Source organism: Neofelis nebulosa, chromosome 5 (genome assembly GCF_028018385.1).
Source record: "Neofelis nebulosa isolate mNeoNeb1 chromosome 5, mNeoNeb1.pri, whole genome shotgun sequence".
NCBI lineage: Eukaryota > Metazoa > Chordata > Mammalia > Carnivora > Felidae > Neofelis > Neofelis nebulosa.
The window spans coordinates 147,522,267-147,549,389 of NC_080786.1; the positions used below are offsets into that span (position 1 = coordinate 147,522,267).

Sequence of the window (27,123 nt, forward strand, 5' to 3'; positions counted from 1 at the left end):
GGAGGAAGGAACACAGAGGTCAAGGGCGGACACTAATTTAGCCTCGTGGGCATGAGGAGTGGCCCAAAGACTGGAGCACGAAACGAGGCACGAGCAGGTTCCTTCGGCCCGGGGAGGAGTCTGCGTTTCATTCCAAGGATGACAGGAGCCCAGAAGCCTCCGGCAAGAGAGCAGACGGATGGCATTTGCATTTTGGCCAAACAGCGCTGGCTGGCTGCTGTGTGGAAAGTGAGCGAGAGCGTGGGCTTTTGTAGTTTTTGTGTTTGCCTGTGACCCACGGGGAGCGAAGCGGCACCACAACTGTCTTCGTCTTTAACAAAAATGACACGAAACGGCATTACAAATACCGAAACAGGGGCAGGGCTTTGCAAGGGGCTAGTGGCCCTGAAGTCCAAGCTTCATTAGCCTCGGGATAAAGCCACTTTTGATTACAGCCACGTCACACACACACACACACACACACACACACACACACCATACACAATATACACACTTGAAACAGGTCAGTATTTATCATATTATGCACTAAGTGCCGGGCTATTTTCTATTGTGCTTTTTTCCTTCTATGCCATTCCATTCCATTTCTCCCTAAGGCTGTCTGTGACTCACTACAGTGATTTCATGACCCACTAATAAGTCCCAAGCTGCCCTTTGGAAGACACTGGCTTAGAGGGAGGCACAGGAAGTCCCGAAGTGGGGCTTTGAAACAGAGCGGGCGGGAGGCAGGGTGTGTTCGGCTCAGGTGGGGCCACAGCCTGGGCTGCGGCTCGGACACATGACGCACAGCCACCTCCCCATGTGCGGAGACACAGGGCCTCGCAGCCTGCCGGGACAGCTGGCAGGAAAGGGCCCCTCGCTGCATGGCTAATCTGACCCTAAGAAGATTTTGATTTGAATCACCTTTTTGCTTACGGTGGCCTTGGGTTTCCTGTGCCTCTCTCCAAATCAGCGTTTTCCCAACTGCAGTTTGGAGCCTATTGGTGGGTCATGAAATCACTTTGGTGAGCCTCATACAGCATTAAAGAGAAAGAAGGAATGGAAGAGAGGAGGAGAGAAGAGGAGAGGAGAGAAGAGAAGAGAAGAGAAGAGAAGAGAAGAGAAGAGAAGAAGAGAAGAGAAGAGAAGAGAAGAGAAGAGAAGAGAAGAGAAGAGAAGAGAAGAGAAAGAATGGATTGGAATGGAATGGAATGGATGGAATAGAATAGAGAATAGAACAGGCAGAGCACATGGTAAGGTTAAGTACTGATTTATTTGTTGTGTGTCCGTGTGTGTGTGCATGCATGTGCTGTGTGTAACTTTTACTTCCAAACGGCCATTAAATAAGTAAAGCTGTAAATGCAGGGCAGAGGAAATCAATCATGTCCAGTGATTCAGACACAGAATTTACAGAATGGAGCAACTCAAGAAAGTCCAGACCGAGAAATACAGAAGAGATCCAGCCCCCACAGATGTGTCGGACTCTGCCAGATGATGACTCAGTGAAAGCTGAGCAGTTTCTTCACTTGGCCAACTTTTTTCCTCGTTGCTGTTCAATCCAGCCGTCCTTCCTCCTGCATCCCAGGGGCCTGGGTAGGAAGGGGCCTCCGGTACTGGAGTGACTCACCCTCCTACCAGTCACCTCAGAAGCCCTCAGGCCAGGATCATTCTTTTCTCTTCCACACAGATGCTCCTGCCAGCTACGGGTCACGGCTCCCAACATGTGGGAACCCGCTTCAGGAATTTCCCACCAAGTCGCAGCTCGGTCCTCGGTGTGTCAGGAGTTTACAGAGAAATAGCAGGGCTCCTGGACTATTCAGCACGAGTTGGATTTGTGTCTTGAAAACAAAAGAAAAAAACAACATTTTCTCAACTAAAAACCACAACAAGGGGTCTTAACTTAATTGTTCTGATGTACACGATTTATGTGAAAATCACAAAGTTCAAGTCTACATAAGTGTGTTTTTTTGTGAATTACCTTCATGAGGAAGAATTACATTTTTTTTTTCCAAGGGTGCCACGGTAGAAAAATCCAGAACGCGGAGCCATCACGTCTGGACATATGTAGGTGCACACGTGTAGGAAGGCGCACGGAGCCCCCCTTGCTGTCTTCACCCCCCCCATTGGTCCACCCACCCCCCCCACCCCCCGGCTTGCGCTTCTCGCCCACACTCCGCTGACCCAGCGTTGCCAAGATCCTCACCGATCTCCAGGCTCTAAAATGCAACAGACACACTCTGGTTCTCTGCTTGACATCTTGACATCGTCCAATACAATCTGTTTCCCTCTTCTTCCTAAAGCACACCCTTCTCTCGGCTCCCACCTGACGCCACACAGTCCTGGCATTTCTTCCGTCTCTCTGGCCACCTCTCAGCTTCCTTTGCCAGCTCCGCTTCCTCTACGAAACCTCAATGGGCACGTCCCATCCTGGGTCCTTTTCCCTTTTTGTTCTATATGGTCTGTCTCGGCAACAGGCGGTCATGGGGAGGTGGCGTGGGACATGTGTGAGGGCAGATTGGGGTCGTCACACTGATGGAGCGGAGGCTGCATCAGCAGCCTTTAGTGCTTCCGCGTCCTCGTCCTTAGCAACTGGAATCATCTTCTGAAACAGCAGCTCCAGTCCTCCCACACCCCGGCTCAACCTGGCCCACGGGTCCCGCTGCTCTCAGAACGCGGCCCCCAAACCCTCACCACTGCCGGTGAGGAAGACGTCTCTTCAGCATCGCTCACCCTTGCTGAGTTACTTGAGCCACCTTCTGCCACTCGTCCATGACACCCTACATACTGGCTGCTATGATAACTCTTTTGTCACTTCAAATAACGGTTTTGGTGCCAAGAAACATTTTTGACACTTATCGGTGAAAAAATATACACTTACTGCTTCTGTTCATGAAATAAATAAACCATCTCATCACTATTTTCTTAAAGTTTTTTTTAATGTTTTATTATATACTTTTGAGAGAGAGAGAGAGAGTTAGCGGGAAAGGAGCAGAGAGAGAGGGAGACACAGAAATCAAAGCAGGCTCCAGGCTCTGAGCTGTCAGCCCAGAGCCCAACGCGGGGCTCGAACTCACAGACTGAGAGATCATGACCTGAGCCGAAGGCAGATGCTTAACCGACTGAGCCACCCAGGCACCCCTCTAATCGCTGTTTTTTAACAAAAAACATTTTATTCTGTTAACCAAATCTTTACTCCATAATTACACAAGCAATTCATTTAAATTTTAATCACACAAACAAAAACAAAAAAATCCTAAGACACCCCCACCTTAACAAATGCTCCTTCTCTTCTCCTCCCCCACCAACCTCCCCCCCCCCACCCCCACCCCTGGCTAATGCTAACATTTGCCTAGTTATCTAGTGTTGGTTCGAATGTCACATCTTTCAGGAAGCCTTCCCTAGGATGAGCGCTCCCATACATTCTCATGGCTCCTAGTCTGTCCCTTTCCAGAACTGATCATCATTGTTATGAATTACTTGGTTGTGCAGCTCTTTATTGAATGTCTTTCTTTGCGGCTCTGAAAGCAGCCCTGTGGGATGAGGAATGAGCCAGCCTCCTTCGGTGAGGGTCCTGTGGCTCCCAGCACAGTACCTAGCAGAGTGGACACTCAGGACATAGCCAATACACGGATTCCAGATCTAATTTCAGATGCTGACCCAGCAAGAGTGCCGATTTTCCCGATTTTCCCGGAGATAAACCCAGGAGAAAAGTGATAAAATTATGCGAAAGCCCTGGGGGAACATGGTTGTGAAAGGAATGGGGGCAGGGGGTCGGGATTTGGCCAGAGGCAGGAGTTGGCAGGCCGTCTATGGAAACACTCAGAACAGAAACCATGGGCTCTGTGCTTATTCCTCCCCAACCAATGTCAGGGACAAACAGTGACTTCCCTAGACCCATGCTAACCCTGCTAAGACCCATGCTAAGACCTGTGGTCCAGTTGTCCCCGGGAGAAAAATCTCAGTAGTTCTGTGCTTGTGAGGAGTTAAGAAAAACACGTAGGGAAACACACACATACACACACACACACACACACACACAGTTGATTCCCTTCTCTGACAGCTCCCTTTTCAAACCTCCATGCCAAAGGAATCACAATCTAAAACTCTTCCTGAATAGTTTCTCCCTGGGGCAAAGGATGGGGAGCCAACCTGAGGAGTTTGTCTGGCTGAGTATGGAGTGACTGCAGGGACTGATGCATCCACCACCGTATCTCCCTGGGACAGTGGTAGCCTAGGCACTGTCTGAGAGAGACACCAGTGCCCCGCAGCCCCGCCACGGAAAATGAGCTCACAGGTCAAAGTAGCAAAAAGCATTAGAGAGTCATAACCATTTTCAAGACGAACAAGCAAGGAAATAACAACAAAAACTAGGTTACAGAGTCCATTGGAAGCAGAAATGTTTGTAAGTCCAAGAAGTGGAAATTAGCCTGATAGGGAAATACAAATCAAAACCACACTGAGATACTACCTCACATCTGTCAGAACGGCTCACGTGAGCAACTCAGGCAACAACAGATGTTGGCGAGGATGCGGAGAAAGAGGATCTCTTTTGCATTGTGGGTGGGAACGCAAGCTGGTGCAGCCACTCTGGAAAACAGTATGGAGGTTCCTCAAAACACTAAAGACAGAACTACCCTACGGCCCAGCAATTGCACTGCTAGGTATTTATCCAAGGGATACAGGTGTGCTGTTTCGAAGGGACACATGCACCCCCATGCTTATAGCAGCCCTATCGACAATAGCCAAAGTATGGAAAGAGCCCACATGTCCATCGAGGGATGAATGGATAAAGAAGATGTGGTCTATATATACAATGGAGTATTACTCGGCAATCAAAAAGAAGGAAATCTTGCCATTTGCAACTCCGTGGATGGAACTGGAGGGTATTATGCTAAGTGAAATTAGTCATTCAGAGAAAGACAAAAAGCATATGACTTCACTCATATGAGGACTTTAAGACACAGAACAGATGAACACAAGGGAAGGGAAGCAAAAATAATATAAAAACAGGGGGTTACGGGAGGGGGGATGGCATAAATGGGTAAGGGGCATTAAGGAATCTGCTCCTGAAATCATTGTTGCACTAGATGCTAACTAACTTGGATGTAAATTAAAAAAATAAATTATATTTAAAACCTTGACCTGATAAATCATTAAGAAATAGGGGAGGGGTACCTGGGTGACCCAGTCGGTTAAGTGTCTCACTCTTGATTTTGGCTCAGGTCATGATCTCATAGTTCATGAGATTGAGCCTCTCATTGGGCTCTGTGCTGACAGCATGGAGCCTGCTTGGGATTCTCTCTCTCTCTCTCTCTCTCTCTCTCTCTCTCTCTCTCTCTCCCTCTCTCTCTGTCCCTCCCCTGCTTGTACTCTTTCTCTCAAAATAAGAAATAAACTTTAAAAAAATCTTTAGGGAGCCTGGGTGGCTCAGTGGGTTAAACGTCTAAAGTTTGGCTCAGTCATGATCTCACAGTTCGTGAGTTCGAGCCCCACATCAGTCTCTGTGTAGACAGATCAGAGCCTGGAGCCTTACTCCGGGTTCTGTGTTTCTCTGCCCTCCCCTGCTCATGCTCTGCCTCTCTCTCTCAAAAAACAAATTAACGTTAAGAAGAAAATTTAAAAATAAAATCTTTAAAAAAAAGAAAGGACGAAGGGGAAATGAAACAATAATAAAACAACATAAAAAAGGAACTGAGCATATGACATAAAAATACAAAAATAGTTGAAGTAAAGACATGTTAATGGAAATAAATAGCAGACTGGATGCAATTCAAGAACAAGTTGGTGAATTGGAAATCCAGCCTGAGGAACTTCTTTAAAAGAAGGGCCAACGGGGCGCCTGGGTGGCGCAGTCGGTTAAGCGTCCGACTTCAGCCAGGTCACGATCTCACGGTCCGTGAGTTCGAGCCCCGCGTCGGGCTCTGGGCTGACGGCTCGGAGCCTGGAGCCTGTTTCCGATTCTGTGTCTCCCTCTCTCTCTGCCCCTCCCCCGTTCATGCTCTGTCTCTCTCTGTCCCAAAAAAAAAAAAAAAAAAAGAAGGGCCAAAAAAAAAAAAAGGAAACCATTAGAGGAAAGCAAAGAAACATGGCTGATTTATGTGTAAGTGCTAACATGGGTGGCTCAGTCGGTTAAGCGTCCGACTTCAGCTCAGGTCACGATCTCACGGTTCATGAGTTTGAGCCCCACATCGGGGTCTCTGCTGTCCGCACAGAGTCGGCTTCGGATTCTCTGTCCCCCTCTCCCTCTATCCCTCCCCCATTTGTACTAAATAAATAAATAAATAAATAAATAAATAAATAAATAAAAGCATTTTAAAATATGCAACTATCAGGGCGCCTGGATGGCTGGGTCAGTTGAGCGTCCAACTCTTGATTTCGCCTCAGGTCATGATCTCGCGGTCCGTGAGTTCGAGCCCCGCGTCGGGCTCTGTGCCGACAGCTTGGAGCCTGGAGCCTGTTTCGGATACTGTGTCTCCCTCTCTCTCTGACCCTCCCCTGTTCATGCTCTATCTCTCTCTGTCTCAAAAATAAATAAACGTTAAAAAGCAGAAACAACAAAAAAAAGAAGTTGCTGCAAGAAACATAGAAATACAAGTGACTGAATACCTTAGAAAAGTCAGTTGTTGTCTTAGCCTAAGAACAGGAAAGAAAACACATTTATAGTTACCCAGAAGTCTAGATCAGAACTGTCCAACAGAAATGCCACGTGAGCCATGAAGGGCACCAAGAACTATGAGAGTGTGCTAAGTATTTGTCTTATTTGATGGAGGAAACAAATTCTAATATTTAAAGACATTACAAATGTGGGACAAAATGATTAATAAATGAAGAGCCAAACTGGGACACAGGATGGTTCCCAGGGTGCAAAATTTAAAGAAGCACTCACTCTCAGGTGCCGACCTTGAACTCGTCTGATCCCGAGTGAGTGCCTCCTTGAATTTTGTGCCTGGGAAGCATGTTTGCCTCACCACACTAGTCCCAGCCCTGCTTAAGACAGAAGAAATGTCCCAAATATAGTAATAACTGCAATAAACGTAAATGAACAAAATGCACCAAGTGAAAGATACAGATTGCTGAGTGAGTGGGAACAAAATCAAGATGTATGCTGTCTTATAATATCTGAATACCTGCAACACGAGACCGCACAAAGATTGAAGGCAAAAGCATGGAAAAAGACATACCAGGCAAATGCTAGCCAAAAGACAGTTTGTATATAGCAATATTAATATCATATGAGATTAGAATAACCATACATAATTTATTGTCTAAAGCAACATATCTTTGAGAACAAAAGGTATTCTTAAGAATGACAGCAAGAGGAAGGCACCTGTGTGGCTCTGTCGGTCAAGCCTCCGACTCACTTGATCTTGGCTCAGGTCATGATCTCGTGGTTGGTGGGATGGAGCCCCACATCAGGCTCTGCGCTGGCAGCATGGAGCCTGCTTGGGATTCTCTCTCTCTCTCTCTCTCTCTCTCTCTGTCTCTCTCTCTCTTTCGCTCTCTGATCTCCCCTGCTGGTTGGTTCTCTCTCTCTCTCTCTCTCTCTCAAAATAAATAAATAAACTTAAAAAAAAATTACAGCTGGAAAAGAGAAATAAACTGGGACTGTCTTAAGCAAAGCAAGATGGATGGTCAGTCATGCAATATGAAATAAATCAGAAAGTATTATTAAGGATAAGAAGGATTTCTAAAAATTGTAAAGGTTTGGGGCACCTGGGTGGCTCAAGTGGTTGGGCGTCTGACTTCCGTTCAGGTCATGATCTTGTGGTTCATGGGTTCAAGCCCCACATCAGGCTCTGTACTGACAGCTCAGAGCCTGGAGCCTGCTTCTGATTCTGTGTTCCTTCTCTCTCTGCCCCTCGCCCGCTCATACTCTCTCTCTCTCTCTCTCTCTCTCTCTCTCTCTCTCTCTCAAAAAATAAATAAAAGACACTAAAAAATTTTTTTTAATTATAAAAGTTTTAACTCCTCAATATTATATGAAGCAAAAAAACCCCGATAAGACAGAGAAAAAAGGAACAAACAAAAAAACAGACTCTTAAACACAGGAAACAGACTGGTGGTTGCCAGAGGGGAGGTAGGTGGGGGGGGGGGGTGCGTGGAATAGGTAGAGGGGATTAAGAGGAACAAACTTCCAGTTACAAAATCAATAAGTCACAGAGATAACAGGTACAGCATAGGGAATATAGTCAATAATATTGTAATAACATATAGTGATAGATGGTGACCACATTTATCATGATGAGCACTGAGTATGGACAGAATTACTGAATCATTATGTTGTACACCTGAAACCAATATAACACTGTATGTTAATCATACTTCAACTTAAAATTTTTGATAGACATATAGGGGGAAATTGCTCAACTCCACCTTCATGATAGGAGATTTTAACACACCATTCTCAGTGAATGATGGGCCAAATAAACAAACAAAAACTCGCGCAAAAATATAAAAGGTTTGAATGTCACCTAAAAATACATACAGGGTTATGTATCCAAAGCTTTAAAAATGCGTTTTTTTCAATCACATATGAAACATTTACAAAAATTGATCATATACCAAGCCATGAAAAGGCCCTAAACAAACTTCAGAGAATGAATATCACACAAACCAGACCTTCTTGACCAGACGCAACTGAGATAGAAGCTAATATAAACAGAAATATTTGCACGTTTGCCAGTGGGCATATAAACTGATGTGAGAACACTGGGGGAAAGTTTAGCACGGCCGCCTAAAGCGAAATAGCCACATACCCTACGATTCAACAATTTCACTCTTAGAAACATACCTGAAGCTCTTGTACCTGTAAATCAGGCAAAATATACAAGAACGTTTGTAGCGGGACTGCTCTCAGTCAGAAAAACCTGCGGGTGCCTGGCTGGCTCGGTCGGTGGGGCATGTGACTCTTGATCTCAGGGTTGTAAATTCAAGCCCCACCTTGATGGTAGAGATTACTGGGGGGGTGGACCTGGAAATAACCTAAAAGCTCATCAAGGAAAAGTAGGAGAAAAGATCATGGGTGAGTTTGTTTTGTCCTGCCGTGTAACAAATTGCCACAAATTTAGTGGCTTAACACAACACCGATCTATTACCCCAAAGTTCCGTAGGTCAGAAGTCTGGACAGGCGGTAGCTGAGTTCCCTGCTCAGGGTCTCCCCAGGCCGGCTCAAGCCGCTGGACAGGCAGCCAGCCCGTCTGAGGCTGGGGTCTGCTGGCAAGCTCACTAGTCGTTGGCCAAAATCGATTGCCAGTGGTTGGAGGTCAGAAGCTCTACTTTCTTGATAGCTGTCGGCCAGGCGTTCTTAGCTTCTGTAGGCCACCTGTCACATGGCCCTGTCCACAGCATGACCGCTTTCCTCTACAAAGCTAGTCGGGAGATTTCACCGCAACTTTAAATCTCTGACTCTGGCCCCAGAGATAAAGGGCTTGTGCGATTAGGTCAAGTTCTCTTTCTTAAGATCCACTGATTTGGGACCGGAATCACATCTGCAAACTCCCATCACAGCAGCACTTAGATTAGTGTTTGACTGAATAAGGTGTGTGTACCAGGGCCCAGGTGGCCACCTTACTCTTCTGCCGTCCTCAATGGTCTGTTCACCTGATGAGTATTATGTAGCTCAAATGAGATGAGTTACAGCCACCAGCAACTGGTGGGATTCTCCTTAGCAATTTAATATTATAAGGAAAAACTAGAGTCCCAAAGACCCCGAATTCAAAACCACTAAAGGGGCGCCTGGGTGGCTCAGTTTGTTAAGCCTTCGACTTCAGCTCCTGATCTCGCGGTTCTTGAGTTCAAGCCCCACATCAGGCTCTCTGCTGTCAGCCCAGAGCCCACTTTGGATCCTCTGTCTCCCTCTCCCTCTGTCCCTCCCCCGGCTACCCCCCCACCCCCTCAAAAATAAATAAGCATTAAAAAAAAAAAGGATGTGTGTATTCCCTCCGTGGCTGGGGAGGCAGCTGGATTCCGGATAGCACCAAAGAGGCAGTGACTGATTTCCTCAGGGCAACCTCACCACCTTGGAAAACTTCCAAAATGTAAGTCGAAATGGCCATTTGTTAGAAAAGGCTCGTCTGAAAATATCTGCAGTGATCAGATACCACTCTTACCCACTCAGACCTTGAACTCTCTTACCCCTGTTTTCTATTTCCTCTCTTCCCCAATGCCGCTGGCTCCTGTGCCCTTGCATTTAAACATACCCAAGGCTCTCCTGGGGGGGGGGGGGAGGGGGGGAGAGGTGGGGCAGGAAATGAAGCAAGACCTCTCTTCCCCCAAAACCCTTCCAGCAGCAGCACTAGCGAAAGATGTTGCAAACACATCCCCTACAATCTGAGTCTCGGTCCTCAAGACACCCACGGCCACCTGACTTTCGCCCTCTCCATTGCACAAAACCTGCCCTCCTCCACCAAGTCACCCACCACTGCTGGCATTTAATTTTCCCGGCCTTTTGGCACCCTTTGACTCTGTCAACCACTTCCTCCATGAACCCTTTTTTTCTTAGAAGCTGTCACCTCCCTGACCGCTCCTTTTCCGATTCATCCACGGGTTCGTTTTCCTCCACTGTCCCCTAAATGCCAAGGGACCGTTGCCAATTGTACACTGTCGGTCTCCAGATCCTCCCTTGCGCTCAACCTCCTTCACTCTGGGTGCACAGAACCAACTAGCCGCAGGAAACGTCTTCAAACCCTTGTACCTAGAACTCTCTGTACCCCAAGCTGGGCTCGCCATTTCCTCCACCCCCCACCCCCAACGTCTGCTCCTTCCTTGATGTGTCCTCTATTCACAGGGCTGTCCAGAGAAACAGAGCCAACGGGATACGCAGAGAGAGACGGATTTCTTTTAAGGAACTAGTTTGCAAGATTGGAGAGGCCGGCAAGCAGGAAGCCTAGGGAAGAGTTGCAGCTGAAGTCCGAAGGCGGTCTGGAGACACAAGTTCTCCTTCCTCAAGGGACCTCACTCTCTTTTCGTACGACCTTCAAATGACTGGATGAGGCCCACCCACAAGAAGGGTGATCAGCTTTACTCACAGTCTGCTCACGTCAATGCTGATCGCATCTAACAAATACCTTCACAAAAACACCTAGACTGGCATTTTGCCAAAACCCAGGTCCAATGGCCTAGCCAAGGTGACTCAGGAAATTACCCATCACACGTACCATCTTGGAAAATGGTACCACTGTCTAACATTCCCACACGCTTCTGACCCATAGACGTCCTGGTCCAGGGCCCCATCACATCTGAGCTACGACAAGAGGCTCGGCCCCGCCCTCTACCCTTCCGGTCTCACCTTCGCTGGACACAGTGAAAGTGAATCTGCTGATCTTAAACTGGCCTGTGATCATTTCCTGCTCTAGACTCACCATGAGCACCACAGTTGCCGCCCAGTCTGATATAGGAATGATCTGTTGTTGGCTCAGATACCAGGAGCGGTGTTACTGGTGTGCAATTTTTCTAGAATGAAGAACTGGTGGTTACGTTTGGAAGGAAACCGTGCAATCTAATTTACACAACAGTGACAATTCTAGAAAAGTCAATTGCATTAAAACCATACCGTCTCAGTCTGCTTGGGCTGCTATAACAAAATACCCTAGACTGGGTGGCTGACACAACAGATGTTTATTTCTCATGGCTGTGGAGGCTTGAAGTCCAAGATCAATGTGTTGGCCAATCAGCTCCCGGGGAGACTCTTTCTCTTCTTATAAGGTCATTAATGTCATTCATGAGGGCTCCTTAGTATTCACCTTAGAGTTCCTTACAGCTTTCACTCTGGGGGACATTGACTAAATCCTCTCTGGTGAGATCAGGGGAGTTGGAGCGTTGTCATACCCAAAAACACTATCATTCCCCAGCACTTATGCCAGGATCTAGGATCCAGTCAAGGCAGTTTGATAGGCTCTTGCCAGCCTCACACAAGCTGCCTGCCTTCCTGAGCCACTCCTCTAGAAAATCCTAGGGTCTTCCAGAAATCCATCAGCTCTGGGGCGCCTGGGAGGCTCAGTCACTTAAGCGTCCGACTCTTGATTTCAGCTCCGGCCGTGATCTCACCATTCGTGAGACACAATCCTGCATCGGGGTCTGCGCTGACAGCAACATTGAGAGAATCAAGGTACATGAGAAAACAGTGAGGTTTAGGGATTTTAAAAAATGAATCCACATTTCCATAGTGACTCACTAGCTGAGATTCAATAACACATAGGTAAAACTAACTCATTGCCATCGTATTGGCTCAAGAGACTTTAGCAATCACTTGGTCCGCTGGCATGTTCTGGATAAGAATGCTGTCTCAAATCCCATTACTTCCTTTTTCCTTTCCCTTCAAGCCCCGGTGACACCCATTTCTCAAGAAATCTTGGAGGATGATCTGGGCTCCAGAGCACTGCAGCAGCCCCAGGACCCTGACACCTTACTCATAAAGACCCTAGTAGGGTGAGGGCATGAACAGAGCCAAGTCCTAGAGAATGATGTTAGCCTAAAAAGAGAGTTGAAGAGGAAGGAAATGACTAATTCTGAGAATCAGAGGTCATGTGCATATGGCTTAGTCTCTGAGTTGAGGTTGGGTGTGATGGAGGTGGGGCCTCTTTGTCACCCAGGGCCAGAAAATGGCCCAAATGCCAAGGCTGGGACACCCGGAACTATTATCAGAGACATTTTGCAGCTGAGCCGGAAGAAGCAGCCCCTCCATGGCCCATTTCCTTCCACCTGCCTGGGCCACAGAAGGCAGCTACAGAGAGAAAAAAAACTCGGTGCGGTTAACTATGGTTTCTCAGTTTGAGACTCGGGGGGGATGGGGACAGGGGAACTGGCCCACACTGTCCTCACACATGCAGGTTTGAGGAAGACCTCATGGCTTATAATGGGCACAGCCATCTACAACCTCAGCCACGAACTGCCAAGAGGAAGCTAGAGCTGAACATTTCACCCCAGAAGTAAACTTGACTAATGAAACTGTTCATGCCAGAGTTGAGGCCAGATCCTGTCCTGCAGGCTCCTGATTCGGTTTCCTTTCCATTGATCCCGAGAAGAGTTGAAAGGCATGGGATTCTGCATTTATGAAAAGAAGGGTCAAACCCACTTGTACTCTCTCCAGCCCAGAGAAATGCCTTCACTGGGTCACCTCCCATCATGAAGACTTTGATCTACCAGGGTATTTCACGACTAGAATGTTCCTTCTCCACAGACCTCCTTCAAGACCTTTTCTGTTCAGCTCATTAGCAGAAATGTTGCCATACAGCTTCCTGCAAAGTGCCGAAGCTGTCAGATACATTCTTCCCTTCCGTTTTCAAATCTACCCACTCTTTCTGCCTTCCTTTGTCCTGTTGCAAAGGACAAAAGGTCCCTGCCTCTACCCAAAACCAGCCCCTTCAGTGTTTGGGATCCCCCTCCCATCCGAACTTCACTCTTGCCTTTATCTCCTTGTTTCCCCATTATCAACTTGTCACTCTATAAGATCACCCTCAATAGACTGTGAACATGCCTGGTAATCTCCCACCCTTTTACCGGAGAGACAGGGAGTGAAGGGATGGGTGAAACAGGGGACAGGTGATGGGGATCAAGGAGGGCACTTGTTATGGTGAGCACCGGGAGCTGTATGGACCTGTTGGATCACTGCATTGTATGCCTGAAACTAACATTACACTGGATGCTAGCTAACTGGAATTTAAATAAAAACTTAAAAAAAAAAAAAAAAACCAACACCCACCCCTTCAAAGAACGGTGAGATACCACCACGCACCAACTGGAGTGACAAAAATTCAAAACACTGACACCACCAAAAGCTGACAAGGGCAGGGGGCATTCATTCACCGCTGGTGGCAATGCAAAATGGTACGCCCACCTTGGAAGGCAGCTTGGCAGTTTCTTACAAAACGGAACATACTCTTAAAATATGATCCAACGACTGCACTCCTTGATACAAACCCAGATGAGTTGCTCACACAAAAACCTGCACACGGATGTCTATAGAGGCTTTATGCATAACTGCCCAAACTTGGAAGCAACTAAGAAGTCCTCCGATAGGTGAGTGGATGAACAAACTGTGGTACACGTTTACAATGGAATATTATTCGGCACGAAAAAGAAAGGAGCTATCAAGGGCTATGTGCTGTATGATTCCAACTATATGTCATGATGGATAAAGCAAAACTATGGAGGCAGTAAAAAGATTAATAGTTGCCAGGGTTAGAGAGGAGAAAAAGAGAATGACAAGTGGGGCACAGGACACAAGCTAGATGCCGCAATGGTGGATGCAGGGCTTTATTCTTTTGTCAAAACTCAGGGAATGTAGAACACCAAGAGTGAACCTTAATGTAAAGGGTGGACTTACGTTGATAATCATGTATCAGTATAGCTCCATTGTAACAAATGTCCCACACTAGTGCAAGAAGTTAACAGGGGAAACTCGGGGAAGGAGTGATATGGGGACGCTCTGCTTTCCACTCAACTGATCTGTGAATCTGCAGCTGCTCTAAAAAAAATAAATCATTTATTTTAGGGGCGCCTGGGTGGCGCAGTCGGTTAAGCGTCCGACTTCAGCCAGGTCACGATCTCGCAGTCCGTGAGTTCGAGCCCCGCGTCGGGCTCTGGGCTGACGGCTCGGAGCCTGGAGCCTGTTTCCGATTCTGTGTCTCCCTCTCTCTCTGCCCCTCCCCCGTTCATGCTCTGTCTCTCTCTGTCCCAAAAATAAATAAAAAACGTTTTAAAAAAAAAATCATTTATTTTAAAGAGTAAAAATAAAACTATTCACCTGTGTCTCCAGGGGCCATCCTGGCTCCCACCTCATTTCTCTGCTCACTTCCCACCAAAACTTTTCCAAAGCTGCTTTCTCACCTTCCATGTTTGTTCCCAACCCTATCTCTCTTTCTAGATATATATTCCTCTCTCTCGGTTTCCGGTTGCTGGGAAAAGGAAGTATCACAATCTTAGTGGCTTAAGATAACATAAATGTATTAGTTTACAGTTTGGGAGGTCAAAAGGCCTAAAATCAAGGACAGAGCTCCCTTCCTTCTGGACTGCAGCAAGAAATCCGTGTCCTTGCCTCTTCTAGCTTCTGAAGGCCACCTGCATGCCGTATCCTCTGTCTTCAAGGACATGGCCCCTCCCTCTGTACTTCGATCTTTCTCTTCTGATTCTGACCCGCCTGCCTCTCTCTTATGTGGATCTTGTGATTACCTTGGGCTCATGCAAATAATCCAGGATAATCTGTCCATCTCAAGATCCTTAATCACATCTGCAAAGTCCATTTTACTATCTAAGGTAACATAGTCAGAAATTCTGGAGTTCAGGGGATGGGTGTCTTTGGGTTGAGGGGGGTACCATTCTTCAGCCTGCCACACTCTCTAACTGGACTCCACTGAGACAGCTCTTGGCAAGAGGTTCCTGGCAGCCTCTGAGTTGCAAAGCCCAACGGTCACTCCTTCATCGGGTTCAATCTATCAGCCACAGTCAACAGAGTTGATTGAGAAAGTCTCTTCCCTTCACTTCCATGACATCCAATCTCTTGGTTTCCTACCATCCAACTGACCATGCATGGCAGTTCCCTTGCCTCACTTCTCTCCTGGATGTCTAGACATTGGCGAGACTCAGGGCCAGTCCTCAGCCCTCTTCTCCATCTGTTCTCTAGATGACCCGACGCATCTGATGACTTAATACTCCAGCTCTATGCTGACGATGTGCAAATTTAGAATTCCAGACTATACCTTTATGCCAATGCCAAAAACTGTATACCTCACTACCTTCTTTGTACATCTTCAATACATTTTTACTTTTAAACAGTCACAAAGGTACAGAAAAGTTGAACTATGGGACAAAGAGCTTTTTTTCTGAGTCATTTCCTGTGGCCCATCACCCCTAAATACTTTCATGTTTACTTCCTAGGAGCAAGGACAGTCTTCCACATGACTATAATACAACATTCATGATAAGGAAATTAACTTTAATGAGTTAATACCATCTAATCCCTGGACCTCCTTCAGGGGTCCCCAGTCAAGTCCTCTCGATGAAAAGGACCCAGTTCAGTCACAAATTGCTTTTAGTTGTCATGTCTCTTTAATCTCCTTTAGTCTTGAAGTTTTCCTTCGACTTTGACCTTCATGACCTTGACCTTCATGACTTTAGAAGACTACTGGCCAATTATCTTCTAGAATATCATTATATTTGGTTATACACCTTTGGCAGGAGCATCGCAGATGTGGTCTGCTATCTGAAGAAGACATTGCTCCCTGCTGAGCCATATGCAATTTATGCAGTGTTGTCCCAACATTGACAGTGTTCAATTACATCATCCGATTTAAAATGAACTCTGACAACATAGGCCACCGTAAAGTTACTCTTTTCACCTTTGTAATTAATAAGTATGTTTTGTGGGGACATGCTTTGAAAGGAGGTAAACATCCTAGTCTTCATCAAACTTTCAACTTACTCAATATAAAACAAGGAAAACACCAGTGTGGCCTCATGATGTCCCTTTTTATTAAGTGGGTTATAATCCATTACTGGCATTATTTATTTTGATACTCCCATTGTCCTTGTTTGGGCCAGTCCCTTCGACATGCCCCTATCATTCTTTGAGAGCTTCCTTGCTTTCCTGCATAAGGTGTTCCAGATCTGCCTTGTGCTTCCCCTGCCCCTACCCTGGAATCTCCAAGGAACCAGTTTCTTTTACTGGTAATTATATTTCGAATCAAAGATCTAGGAACTAGGTATGCCTATCACTATTGGAATGTCACCAAGCCCCTCAGAGGGCAGAGCTAGGGGGGGGGAAATACACACATACATGTATGCATTTATATCTCAGAGGGCAGAGTTAGATAGATAGAGATATATTCATTTTATAATTATATATATATTTCTTTTTAATATTTATTTTAGATAGAGAGAAAGAGAGAGCATGAGCAGGGGAGGGGCAGAGAGAGAGGGAAACACAGAATCCAAAACAGGCTCCAGTCCCGAGCTGTCAGCACAGAGCCCGACGCGGGGCTCGAACTCACGAACCGTGAGATCATAATCTGAGCTGAAGTTGGACACTTAACCGACTGGGCCACCCAGGCGCCCCTATATATTTCCATTATATACAGAAATATATAGCCTCACACATACTTATATTACTTATAGATATTTACATTCACATGTGCACATTCTATATTGTACATATTATCTTTTATATATTCTATTGTGTCTATTATATTACTATACCTATTTACATTTTATGTCTATATCTATCTTTCTATGGGTCTACCCATCCATCTAGAGAAAACCATGAGTTCATATCCACGCCTCCAATTCCAATCCAACACCGCAGAGTTGATTCTAGTCTCTTCCTCTCACTACCTGTTTCTCCAACAGAACCTTAGCTCCCATTAGCCTTGATAGATTGATAGTATGACTGATCCCCCCTGTAGTATGTAACCAATCTCCAATCTCCCCTGCCCCCCCCCCTTTCTCAGCATGAATGCCCTCCTCAACCCACCTGGGCTGTCCCCAGGAGAATTGCTTCCTCACCCCTTTTGTACCTCACACTGCCCCCTACTCCCGTGTGGGTGCAACCCTCACTCTCCGGCATGCTCTGACACTCCACGCAAGATTGTCCTCACGGATGCCCCCTTTCTCCCCTCGATGGGTTTCCACGGCTCCCCCATCACTCACCAGCATGGTCCCTGTCTTGCTCTGTCCCACCTAGCAACTTTAGGACTCTACCTGCCTTAGCATCAGGGGGCCTGTCAAACTTAACACTACAAGGCAGAATGTTAGATTTCCATCCTCTACCCTTACACCATTTTTCTCTCAGCCTTTCCCATGTCAATTCACGAGTCCAGTAGCCAGCGCATTGCTCCAGCCCTCGATACGGTCATCCGTGATTCCACACTAGACTTGCTCTTCCCTTTCCTTCTTTGGCTGGTTCCTGCCCCGGGGGCTTTTGGGCTTAGCTCTTCTTCCAGCCTGGCCCTCTAGGAACTCTTAACCTCAGACTTCCCATTGTTCAGGTCTCAGCCCAGATGTTCTCAGCTGAGGGAGGCCCTCCCAGACCAGCTTGTCCCACGTAGCCCTCCCAGGCCCCCCTCCGGCTTACCACCCGTCGCTTTGTCCTCACATCACTCTGAAAGTATCTTGTTTGCTTATGGTCTGTGTCTGCACCCCCAGCCCCCCTCCACCCACTAGTTATATAAGCCCCACCGGAGAGCAGAACTTGGCCTGTGTAATACACTGTGCTACCTCCAAAACACACAACAATAGTTAACACGGGTGGGTGCCCAATATATATTTCTGAGTGAATAAACAAAGGTGCATTTTTAAGAATGTCGTAGACTTTCTTTACAGAAAAATCCAGCATATAGTACAGAGATTTCCCATATAACCCTTCTCCTCCATACAGTTTCCCTTATTGCTAACATCTTGTATTGGTGTGATACATGTTACAATTGATGAGCCAATAGTGATCCAATATTATTAAAGTGTAAAGTTTACATTGGGATTCACTCTTTGTGTTACCCAATTCTACGGGTTTTGACAAATGTATAATGTCATGTAGCCACCACTATAGTATCACGTAGGATAGTTCCAGCGCCCCCAAGTCCCCTGTGGTCCACTTTTTCTTCCCTACCCTCTTCATACCAAAACACTGGAAACCACTGATCTTTTTACTGTGTCTATAGTCTTGCCTTTTCCAGAATGTCAGGTCATTGGAATCATACAGCATGTAGCTTTTTCAGACTGACAGGTTTGTAAATTTAGATCCCTCCATGACTTTTTGTCTTGATAGCTTATTTCTTTTTATTACTGAATACTGTCCCATTGTACGGATGTGGCCACCATTTGTTAATACGTTAACTTGTGGAAGGAAATCTTGGTGGCTTCCAGAATAAAGCGCTCGTCGATTTATGCGTGACTACAAGATTTCGACTCATTGTAGTAAGTTCACGTTTGCTGGGTCATATGACGTAAGAGTATGGTTAGCTTTGTAAGAACTGCCCAACTGTCTTCCAAAGTGATTCTACTGTGTTGCACTTCCACCTGCAAGGAATGACTCCTTCTACTGCTCCAGCATTTCGGGTTGCCAGTGTTTGGGATTTTAGCCATTCTAATAGGTATACAGTGGGGGCGCCTGGGTGGCGCAGTCGGTTAAGCGTCCGACTTCAGCCAGGTCACGATCTCGCGGTCCGTGAGTTCGAGCCCCGCGTCGGGCTCTGGGCTGACGGCTCGGAGCCTGGAGCCTGTTTCTGATTCTGTGTCTCCCTCTCTCTCTGCCCCTCCCCCGTTCATGCTCTGTCTCTCTCTGTCCCAAAAATAAATAAAAAACGTTGAAAAAAAAATTAATAGGTATACAGTGGTACCTCATTGTTGTTGTAATTTGCCATTCATTGCTAACAAATGATTTTGAGAACTTTATATGCTTCCTTGTCATCTACCTATCTTTTTTTATGAGGTGTGGGTTCAGATCTTTGCCTCCTTTGTAATTTGGTTGTTCTCTTATCACGTTTTAAGAGTTCTTTGTACATTTGGATACAAATCCTTTATTAGATAAGTTTTGCAAATATTTACTCCCAGCCTGTACCTGGTCTTTTCATGATCTTAACAGTGCCTTTTGCAGAGCAGAAGTTTTTAATTTTTTTTAAATGTTTATTTATTTTTGAGAGGGAGAGAGAGATACAGAGCATGAGCAGGGGAGTGACAGAGAGAGAGGGAACACAGAATCGGAAGCAGGCTCCAGGCTCTGAGCTGTCAGCACAGAGCCCGATGTGGGGCTCAAACTCAGGAACTGTGAGATCGTGACCTGAGCCGAAGTCGGACGCTTAACCGACTGAGCCACCCACGCGCCCCAGAAGTGTTTAATTTGAATGAAGTCCAACTTATCAATTTTTTCTTTTGTAGATTGTATCTTTGGTGTTGTATTTAAAATTCATTGGCAAACCTAGGGTCATCTAATTTTCTCCTATGTTATCTTATAAAAGTTTTAGAGTTTTGCACATCACATATGTAGGCCTATGATCTACTTTGAGTTAATTTTTGTGAAAAGTGCGAGGTCTGTTTTTAGCTTCTTTTTTCTTTTCCTTCTTTTTTTCTTTCTTTTCCTTTCTTTTCTTTCTGTGTGTGTGTGTGTGTGTGTGTGTGTGTGTGTGTGTATTCAGCTGTTCTAGTACCATCTGTTGGAAAGACTATCTTTCTCCATTGAACTGTCTCTGCAGCTTTGGCAAAGATCAGGCAACTGTATTTGTGTGGGTCTTTCTCTGGACTCTTTGTTCTGTTTCATTGATCTAGTTGTCTGTTCTTTCACCAAAATCACACTGTCTTGATTATTGTAGTTTATGGTAAGTCTCGAAGCCAGCTAGCTTCAGTCTTCTGCCTGTCTTCTTCAGCCATGTGTTGGCTATCTGGGCCTTTTGCCTTTGCACATAAACTTGAGAATCATTTTCTTGATGTCCACAAAACAATCTGCTGTGATTTGATTGAATGCAAATCCAATTGGGAAGAACTAACATTTTAACAATATTGATTCTTCCTATCCATGAATATAGAAATCTCTTTATTTATTTATTTATATATTTTTTTACTTTCTGGCTTCACAATTTTGTAGTTTTCCTTATATACATCTTCTGCATGTTTTGTTACACGTAGAAAAATATTTTACTTTGGGGGTGACAATGTAAATGGTACTGCGCTTTTTTTTAATACGTGTTTTTTCAATTTTTTTTTTTATGTTTCTTTATTTTTGAGAGGCAGAGACAGACAGAGCGCGAGCAGGGGAGGGGCAGAGAGAGAGGGAGACACAGAATCCACAGCAGGCTCCAGGCTCTGAGCTGTCAGCACAGAGCCCGAACTCATGAACCACAAGACCATGACCTGAGGGACGATTAACCGACTGAGCCACCCACACGCCCCAATGGTACTGTGCTTTTAATTTGAAATTCCAATTGCTCATTGTTGTGTATAGGAAGCAGTTGACTTTTGTATATTAACCTAGTATCCTGCAACCTTGTTATAATTACTTATGACTCTCAGGAGGGTTGTTTGTTTGTTTGGGGATTTTTTGGTGAGTTCTTTGGGATCTTCTACATAATTATGCCATCTGCAAACAGACACCATTTTATTTCTCCCTTCCCAATCTGTAACCCTTCTCCTCCTTATTTGTAGGACTTCTGGCACAGTGTTGAATAGGCGGGAGGGAGAAGTCATCCTTGCCTTGTGCCCGATGGTGGGAGAATACAGTTTTTATAATGTTAGCTGTAGGCTTGTTGGTAGATGTTCTTTATCAAGTTAAGGAAGTTTCCTTTTATTCCTAGTGTGTTAAGAGTTTTTGTCAGGAATGAATTTTGGATTTTATTAAATGCTTTTTCTGCATCTATTGATATAATCATGTGATTGTTCTTCTTTAGCCTGTTGATATGATAGCGTATATTCATTTTAGAGTACGTGGATTTTTGAAGATTGTACAAGCTTTACATAACTGGAATAAATCTCATTTGGACATGGTCTATAATTCTTTTAATCATAGTTGGATTTGATTTGTTAATATTTTGTTGAGAATTCTTACTTCTGTATTCACGTGAGCTATTGATATGTGGTTTTATTTTCTTGTATTGTCTTTATCTAGTTTGGGTATTAGGGTTATGCTGGCCTCACAGAATGAGCTAGGAAGTGTTCCTTCTACTTCACTCATCTGGAAGAGTTTGCAAGAAATTGTCATCATTTCTTCCTTAAATATTTGGTAGAATGCACAGTGAAACCATCTGGGCCTGGGGCTTTCTTTTTGGAAGATTACCAACTATTGATTCAATTTCTTTAACAGATATAGCATGATTTCAATTATCGATTCCTCTTTGTGTGACTTTTGATAGATTGTGTCTTTCAAAAAATTGGTCTAAGTCATCTAAGTTATCAGATTTATGGGCATAGAAAATTATTCAGAATAGTGCTTTATTATCCTTTTAATATCCATGGGATTAGTAGTGATTGGTCCCTCTCTCATTTCTAATTGTAGTCATTAGTGTCTTATCCTTTGTTGTTGTTGTTGTTGTTGTTGTTGTTGTTTGGTTAGCCTGGCTATAAGTTTATCAGTTTTATTTATCTCTTCAAAGAACCAGCTTTAGTTGTGTTGATTGTCTCTATTCATTTCCTGTTTTCAATCTCATTGATTATTTCTGTCCTCATATTTATTCATTCTTTTCCTCTACTTGCTTATATTGATCTTCTTTCGCTAGTTTCCTAAGGTGGAAGCTTATTGATTTGATATCTTTCTTCTTTGCACTGCTTCCCACAAATTTCAATAAGTTGTATTTTCACTTTCATTTAGTCCAAACGTTTTCTCATTTCTTCTAAGCCTTCTTCTTTGGCCCAAATGTTTTCTCATTTCTTCTAAGACTTTTTCTTTGGCCCATTTGTTATTTAGAAATGTGTTGTTTAACCTCCAAATATCTGAAGGTTATCTAGCTATCTTTCTATTAGTGATTTTGAGTTTAATTCCATTGTGAACTGACAGCACACTTCGTGTGATTTCTATTTTTTTCAGATTTGTTACAGTGTGTTTTACAGCCCTGAATATAGTCTATTTTGGCAAATGTTCCATGCGAGATGAAGAATAACGTACATTTTGCTGTTGTTGGATGAAATACTCTACAAATGTCAATCAGAGCCAGTTGATTGGTGATGTTGGTCAGCTCAACTATATGCTTACTGATTCTCTGACTACTGGGCCTGTCGATCACTGGTAAGGGGGTCATGAAGCCTCTCTAATCATGGATTTGTCTATTTCTCATTGCAATTCTATCAAATTTTGCCTCACATATTTTGACACTTTGTTGACACTTTGTTAGGCACCCACACCTTAAGGATTGTTATGTTTTCCTGGAGAATTGATCCCTTTATCATCATATAATGTCCTGTTTATCCCTGATAATTTTCTTTGTTCAGAAATCTGCTACTCTGAAACTGACACAGTTACTCCAGCTTTCCTTTGATTCATGTTGGCATGCCATAGATTTCTCCATCCCTTTGCATTTAATCCATCTGTGCCTTATATTTAAAGTAGAGTTCTCGCAGATAACATGCCGTTGGGTCTTACTTTTTTACACACTCGGTCTCTGTCTTTTAATTGGCATATTTAGACCATTCACATTTAAGGTTATTATTCACATAGTTGGGTTAAGGTCTACCATATTGGTAGCTGCTTTCTACTCTATTTATACTTGTTCTTTGTTTCTTTTTTTAATCTTCTATTCTTTTTTTAAAATTTAAGTTTATTTCCTTATTTTTGAGAGAGACAGAGACAGCATGAGCAGGAGGGGCAGAGACAGAGAGAGAGAGAGAGAGAGAGAGAGAGAGAATCCCAAGCAGGCTCCTTGCTGCCAGTGCAAAGCCCAACATAAGTCTCAAATCCATGAAACCGTGAGATCATGACCTGGGCAGAAACCAAGAGCTGGATGCTTAACTGACTGAGCCACCCAGGAGCCCCTTTAATCTTTTACTCTTTTCTGCCTTCTCTAGTTTTAACTGAGCCTCTTATATGATTGCCTTTTCTTTCCTTCATTAGTATATCTATTAAAAAGAAGTGTAATCATCAGTGATCGCCCTAGAGTTTTCAATATACATTTACAACTAATCTAAATCCACTTTAAGAGAACACTACACCATTTCATGAGTAGTGCAGGTACCGACCCACAATATGTTTCCAATTCCTCCTCCCCATGCCTCGTAAACTTTATTATTACACATTTCATTTATCCATAAGCTCTAATCACCCAATTCAATGCTATGGTTATTATTTTAAATAATAATCTATTAGATCAATTTAGAATAAGAAAAATAAAAGATTTTATTTTACTTTTATTTATTCCTTCTCTAGCAGTCTTTCCATTTTTATACAGGAAAAGTGTCCAACCTATATATTTTTTTTTCTTTCTGAAGAACTTATTTTAACATTCCTTGCAAGGCAGGTATACTGGCAACAAAACCTTCCATTTTTGTTTGCCTGAGAAAGTCTTTATTTCTCCATTGTTTGAAGGATGATTTTTCTGGATATAGAATTTCAGGTTACTGGTGTGTTTTTTTACTTTACATCACTCTTCTTGCTTGCGGTTTCTGAAGAAAAATAACATGAAATTCTTATCCTTGCTCCTCTGTAAGGTAAGATGTTTCATTCCTCTGGATTCTTTCAAGGTTTTCTTTTTGTCTTTGGTTTCCTATAGTTTGAATACGAAATGCCAGCATGTAGATTTTTCGGTATTTATTCTTAGTATTGTCTGAGCTTCCTGAGTCTATGATTTGGTGTCTGTCACTAATTTTAGAAAATTCTCAGCCATTATCGTTTCAAACACTTCTACTCCGTTCTCTCTCATTCTTCTCTTTCTGATATTCCTTTCCTACTACGAATGTGATACCTTTCGTAATTGTTCCCCAGTTCTTGGACACTCTGTTCCTTTTTTTATTTATTGATTGATTTTTACTTTTTAGTTTGGGAAGTTTCTAATTTTTAAGTTTTATTTATTTATTTATTTATTTATTTATTTATTTTGAGAGAGCAAGAGCAAGTATGTGCATGAGCAGGGGGAGGTGCAGAGAGAAGGAGACAGAGAAAATCCCAAGCAGGCTCCATGCTGCCAGCACAGAGCTTTATGCGGGGCTCAGATTCACGAACTGTGAGATCATGACCTGAGCCCCAGTCAAAAGCTGGATGCTTAGGGGCGCCTGGGTGGCGCAGTCGGTTAAGCGTCCGACTTCAGCCAGGTCACGATCTCGCGGTCCGTGAGTTCGAGCCCCGCGTCAGGCTCTGGGCTGATGGCTCAGAGCCTGGAGCCTGTTTCCAATTCTGTGTCTCCCTCTCTCTCTGCCCCTCCCCCGTTCATGCTCTGTCTCTCTCTGTCCCAAAAATAAATAAAAAATGTTGAAAAAAAAAAAAAAAAAAAGAAAAAAAAAGCTGGATGCTTAACCAACTAAGCCATCCAGGTGCCCCTAGTTTGGGAAGTTTCTATCCACATATCTTCACACTCACTGATTCTTTCCTTGGCTATGTCCAGTCTACTGATAAGTCTGCAAAAAGTGTTCTTCACTTCTGTTACAGTGTTTTGTTTTGTTTAAATTTCTGGCATTTCCTTTTGACTCTTTCTTAGAATTTTCATCTCTCTACTTACATTACTCATCTGGGTTTTTTTTGTTGTTGTTGTATTTTTCCTCCCAACACCAACCAACTCGAATGCCAGCTGGTGTCCTAGAATTCAATTCAACACTGACACTAAGTACCCAGAACTCACATCAGACTTGGCAGGTGTAAGGCTCAGTCCTCTAAGACTGCCCTCACTTCAGATACCAGTCACAAGTTTTGGGTTCCCGGTCCACCCACCCTTCTCTCCGACTTGACTACAGAGTCAGGGGTTCCCATGACCACACTGCCAGGTTTGAAAATTCGCTAAACTGACTCACAAAACTCACCAAAGTGCTTTACTTACCATTGCTGGCTTACTGTACAGGATACAACCTTGGAACAGCAGGAGTCAAGTGCAGTTTAACTTTTCCTACGGTTTCCAAGACCCCTTCTCCCTGCACACCGATTCTCTCTCTATATTGGTCTGCCTCTCCGGGTTTCTGGCTGCAGTTTGTGCTGTGATCAAAGAAGAGATTCACTGCTGGATCGAAGAGATTTCCAGTTGGCTCAGCTTTTCTCTTGTGAGATGTGGAGTGACAATTTCTAAGCACTTTATATCTTGGAACGGACTGTGTTTGTTTTTTAAAATCTCTTTCCATGGGACACCTAGGTGGCTCAGCCGGTTAAGGGTCCAACTTCGGCTCAGGTCATGATCTCACAGTTTGTGGGTTCGAGCCCCGCGTCGGGCTCTGTGCTGACAGCTCAGGGCCTGGAGTCTGCTTCAGATTGTGTCTCCCTCTCTCTCTGCCCCTCCCCCACTCATGCTGTGTGTGTGTCTCTCTCTCTCAAAAATAATAAAATGAACATTAAAAAAATGTTTAATAAAATCTTTTTTCTGATTATATAAGTAAAAATATTTGGGAATTACACATTTGGAAAGTGAAAAGAAGAACCTAAAAATCACCTTGAGCCGCCCAGTCTATAATTAATCATTGTTAACATTTTTATATATTTCTATTTGTCATGTTTCTATTTGTGGGCATATTTATATTCATAACTATGTTTTTATAAAAGGATGGAGTTCTGTATTGTCTTTCCCCCATTGTCAGGGACTATTTCTGAAGCTTCTCTAAAACTGCTGCTGAACATATTTCCAATGTTGAATGTCTTCTGTGGGGACCCTGACCCGGTGACGAGTTCCCTTCAGGTCTTATGGGGCTGGTGACAATTCTCCTCTTGAAGACTGAGGGTCACACATGAAGCAGACTGACATTCTCTCATGATCACCTGGGTGCCTATTGTAGGGAGGAGGGTCAGCAAACATTAGTTGACTGGATGGGGGCAAATGTCCCCTTTTTCAGCTACAAAAACCATGAAACGTCCTCCTCCCCCTTTCCTCAGAGTCCAGAAAGCCGAAAGTCAGATTGGATGCTCGATGAGAATTTAAGGGGTTCGTGTATTTCTTTTCCCACTCCTTTGAGGGGATTTCCAACATTTCCATATGAGTAGCTTTAATGTTCCAAGCATACATACATTTTCCTGAAAGTTACCTTATATTCTATTTTGAAAATTGCCAATATACACCACAGATACGCAAAATAACGGGGGACTATCTTTCCTCTCCTACCCTGAACACTTTGATCCGTGGGGGACTGGGGAAACAGGAACGCAGAGGGGAGGACTCACCGATGAGGAGGGAAGCGCATTGACAATATCGGCAAAGGCCTGCTCCAACCTGGAACTACACCAAGCCTTTGCAGCTCGATGGTGGCTACTTTTACTCCTGTTTCATCGCTGGGAGCACTGTGATCGGAGTGGCTTAGAGAACCGGCAGGTGCGGGAGCCAGGAGAGAACCCATCCACTCCTTCATTCGTTCACTCATTCATTCATCCCACTTTTACTGAGTAAATAAAAGGTGCTAGCGAGGCTTTGTTCCCAGGGCCAAGCACCGGTCTAACCCCTGAGGATCCCGCAGGAAAGCAAAGCGCACACCCCTTGCCCCCGGGCCCCACGCAGCTCCCGAGGGGAGGGCGCTGGGGGGAGTGGTAAGAGCTGGCTCCGCGCACGTCAGGCGAGTGGC

At 44.5% G+C, this 27,123-nt stretch overlaps 1 long non-coding RNA gene across 1 annotated transcript; it reads right to left on the minus strand.

The window, feature by feature from the left end:
* Positions 1–1,230: 1,230 nt before the first annotated feature.
* LOC131513080 (uncharacterized) lies at positions 1,231–27,121 on the minus strand. The gene is made up of 2 exons (XR_009262452.1): positions 26,729–27,121; positions 1,231–1,814 (listed from the first exon to the last, which is right to left on the minus strand). It is a non-coding gene; the product is annotated as an uncharacterized LOC131513080 (long non-coding RNA).
* Positions 27,122–27,123: the final 2 nt, after the last annotated feature.